The 4,353-nt window shown below is 39.1% G+C and overlaps 1 non-coding gene across 1 annotated transcript; it reads left to right on the forward strand.

The window, feature by feature from the left end:
• Positions 1-1,240: 1,240 nt before the first annotated feature.
• On the forward strand, positions 1,241-1,348 carry LOC112799387 (small nucleolar RNA R71). The gene has a single exon (XR_003200969.1). It is a non-coding gene; the product is annotated as a small nucleolar RNA R71 (small nucleolar RNA).
• Positions 1,349-4,353: the final 3,005 nt, after the last annotated feature.

Genomic DNA, 4,353 nt, shown 5'->3' on the forward strand with positions numbered 1-4,353 from the left:
CTTATTTTCTTGAATTGTCTGCCATCTCTAGTGAGATTTTTGCAGCTTGTACCTCAAAGATCCCTAACTTCTCCATTACAGAGAGAGGCATGAGGTTTATACTTGACCCTAAGTCACACAGAGCCTTCTTAAAGGTCATGGTGCCTATGGTACAAGGTATTGAGAACCTTCCAGTTCTTTGGTGAGCAAAGGGGTTTCATCCTCCCAAGTCTCATTATCAAATAACTTGTCATTTAGCTTCATGATTGCTCCAAGGTATCTAGCAACTTGCTCTTCAGTGACATATTCGTCCTCTTCAGAGGAAGAATACTCATCAGAGCTCATGAATGGCAGAAGTAAATCCAATGGAATCTCTATGGTCTCAGTGTGAGCCTCAGATTCCCATGGTTCTTCATTAGGGAACTCATTGGAGGCCAGTGGACGTCTATTGAGGTCTTCCTCAGTGGCGCTCACTGCCTCTTTCTCCTCTCAAAATTCAGCCATGTTGATGGCCTTGCACTCTCCTTTTGGATTCTCTTCTGTATTGCTTGGAAGAGTACTAGGAGGGAGTTCAGTAACTTTCTTACTCAGCTGACCCACTTGTGCCTCCAAGTTTCTAATGGAGGACCTTGTTTCAGTCATGAAACTTTGAGTGGTTTTGATTAGATCAGAGACCATGGTTGCTAAGTCAGAGTGGCTTTGCTAAGAATTCTCTATCTGTTGCTGAGAAGATGATGGAAAAGGCTTGCCATTGCCAAACCTGTTTCTTCCACCATTATTGTTGTTGAAACCTTGTTAAGGTCTCTGTTGATCCCTCCATGAGAGATTTAGATGATTTCTCCATGAAGGATTATAGGTGTTTCCATAGGGTTCTCCCATGTAATTCACCTCTTCCATTGAAGGGTTCTTAGGATCATAAGCTTCTTCTTCAGATGAAGCGTCCTTAGTACTACCTGGTGTAGCTTGCATTCCAGACAGACTTTGAGAAATCATATTGACTTGCTGAGTCAATATTTTGTTCTGAGCCAATATGGCATTCAGAGTATCAATTCTAGAACTCCTTTCTTCTGATTCGTCCCATTGTTCACAGGATTCCTTTCAGAAGTGTACATGAATTGGTTATTTGCAACCATTTCAATGAGCTCTTGAGCTTCTGCAGGCGTCTTCTTCGGATGAAGAGATCCTCCAGCAGAGCTATCCAATGACATCTTGGACAGTTCAGACAGACCATCATAAAAGATACCTATGATGCTCATTCAGAAAGCATGTCAGAAGGGCACTTTCTGATTAATTGTTTGTATCTTTCCCAAGCTTCATAGAGGGATTCACCTTCCTTCTGTCTGAAGGTTTGGACTTCCACTCTAAGCTTACTCAATTTTTGAGGTGGAAAGAACTTTGCCAAGAAGGCATTGACTAGCTTTTCCCAAGAGTTCAGGCTTTCTTTAGGTTGTGAGTCCAACCATATCCTAGCTCTGTCTCTTACAGCAAAGGGGAATAGGATAAGTCTGTAGACCTCAGGGTCAACCCCATTAGTCTTGACAGTGTCACAGATTTTCAAGAATTCAGCTAAAAACTGATGAGGATCTTCCAATGGAAGTCCATGGAACTTGCAATTCTGTTGCATTAGAGAAACTAATTGAGGCTTAAGCTCAAAGTTGTTTGCTCCAATGGCAGGGATTGAGATGCTTCTCCCATAGAAGTCGGGAGTAGGTGCAGTAAAGTCACCAAGCACCTTCCTTGTATTGTTGGCATTATTGTTGTTTTCGGCTACCATGGGTTCTTCTTGTTTGAAGATTTCTATTAGGTCCTCTACAGAGAGTTGTGCTTTAGCTTCTCTTAGCTTTCGCTTCAAGGTCCTTTCAGGTTCAGGGTCAGCCTCAACAAGAATGCTTTTGTCTTTGCTCCTGCTCATATGAAAGAGAAGAGAACAAGAAAATATGGAATCCTCTATGTCACAGTATAGAGATTCCTTGAGGTGTCAGAGGAAAAGAAGAATAGAAGGAGGAGGTAGAAGAATTTGAACTTTTCAAGGGAGATAGAGTTCGAATTGTGCATTTAAGAGGAGTGTTCGTCCATAAATAGAAGGATGTGAGAAGAGGGGAAGAAATTTTCGAAAATAAATTAAAAAGATTTTAAAAATAATTTGAAAAATACTAATTGATTTTCGAAAACTAAGAGTGGAAAAGAAATCAAGTGATTTTTGAAAAAGATTTTGAAATTAGAAATTTAAAAAGATATGATTGAAAACTTATGGTTTTAAAAAGATATGATTGGGAAGATATGATTTGAAAAACAATTTAAAAAGATTTGATTTTGAAAATTAATGACTTGGCTAACAAGAAAAGATATGATTCAGACATTAAACCTTTCTCAACAGAAAAGGCAACATACCTGAAATGTTGAATCAAATCATTAATTTTTAGCAAGTATTTTTGAAAATGGAAAGAAATTGATTTTGAAAATATATGATTGAAAAGATATGATATGAAAAAGATTTGATTTAAAAAAAATTTGAAAACTTGAAAAAAATTTGAATTAAAAACAAAATCTTCCCTCTTGTGCCATCCTGCGTTAAACGCCCAGAATGGTGTCCATTCTGGCGTTTAACGCCCAAAACACTACCCTTTTGGGCGTTAAACGCCCAGCCAGGCACCCTGGCTGGCGTTTAAATGCCAGTTTTCCTTCCTCACTGGACGTTTTGAACGCCCAGCTTTTTCTGTGTAATTCCTCTACTGTATGTTCTGAATCTTCAATTCTCTGTATTATTGACTCGAGAAGACACAAATTAAAATTTTTTTTTGGGTTTTCAATAATGAGGAATAATCAAAATGAAACTAAAATCAAATAAATAATGCATGCAAGACGCCAAACTTAGAAGTTTGTATACTACTAACACTAACAAATTGAGAATGCATATGAGACACAACAAAACACTCAAGACAAGAGAATTTAAAGATCAGAGCAAGAAAATCATCAAGAACAACTTGAAGATCAATGAAGACACATGAATGAATTCGAAAAATGCAAGAAGAAAAGAAACATGCAGTTGACACCAAACTTAAAATGAGACACTAGACTCAAACAATCCCCGGCAACGGCGCTAAAAACTTGGTGCATGAAATTGTGATCATCAATGGCGCCATCAACATGGTACGCTCAATTGCAATCTCAACTCTTTATCAAAACTTCGCACAACTAACCAGCAAGTGCACTGGGTCGTCCAAGTAATAAACCTTACGTGAGTAAAGGTCGATCCCACGGAGATTGTTGGTATGAAGCAAGCTATGGTCATTGATGAGCGGATATTTTATACGCTTTTTGAGGGTAATTTCATGTAGATTTTAGTATGTTTTAATTAGTTTTTAGTAGAATATTATTAGTTTTTAGGCAAAAATCATATTTCTGGACTTTACTATGAGTTTGTGTGTTTTTCTGTGATTTCAGGTAATTTCTGGCTGAAATTGAGGGAGCTGAGCAAAAATCTGAGTTAGGCTGAAAAAGGACTGCTGATGCTGTTGGATCCTGACCTCCCTGCACTCGGAATAGATTTTTTGGAGCTACAGGAGTCCAATTGGAGCGCTCTCAACGGCGTTGGAAAGTAGACATCCAGGGCTTTCCGGCAATATATAATAGTCCATACTTTGCGCGAATATAGATGACGTAACTTGGCGTTGAACGCCAAGTACATGCTGCTGTCTGGAGTTAAACGCCAGAAACACGTCATGATCCGGAGTTGAACGCCCAAAACACGTTATAACTTGGAGTTCAACTCCAAGAAAAGCCTCAGTTCGTGGATAGCTTTAGTCTCAGCCCCAGCACACACCAAGTGGGCCCCAGAAGTGGATTTCTGCACCAATCATCTTAGTTTATTCATATTCTGTAAACCTAGGTTACTAGTTTACTATTTAAACAACTTTTAGAGACTTATCTTGCACCACATGACATTTTCAGATCTGAATTTTATACACTTTGATGGCATGAGTCTCTAAACTCCATTGTTGGGGGTGAGGAGCTCTGCAACGTCTCGATGAATTAATGCAATTGTTTCTATTTCTCCTTTCAAACATGCGTGTTCCTATCTAAGATATTCATTTACGCTTAATTATGGAGAAGGTGATGATCCGTGACACTCATCACCTTCCTCAATCCATGAACGTGTGCCTGACAAACACCTCCGTTCTACATCAGAATGAATGAGTATCTCTTAGCTTCCTTAATCAGAATCTTCGTGGTATAAGCTAGAACTGATGGCGGCCATTCTTGAGGATCCGGAAAGTCTAAACCTTGTCTGTGGTATTCCGAGTAGGATTCAAGGGTTGAATGGCTGTGACGAGCTTCAAACTCGCGATTGCTGGGCATGATGACAAACGCAAA

This window comes from Arachis hypogaea, chromosome 4, assembly GCF_003086295.3.
Source record: "Arachis hypogaea cultivar Tifrunner chromosome 4, arahy.Tifrunner.gnm2.J5K5, whole genome shotgun sequence".
In the NCBI taxonomy this organism is placed as follows: domain Eukaryota; kingdom Viridiplantae; phylum Streptophyta; class Magnoliopsida; order Fabales; family Fabaceae; genus Arachis; species Arachis hypogaea.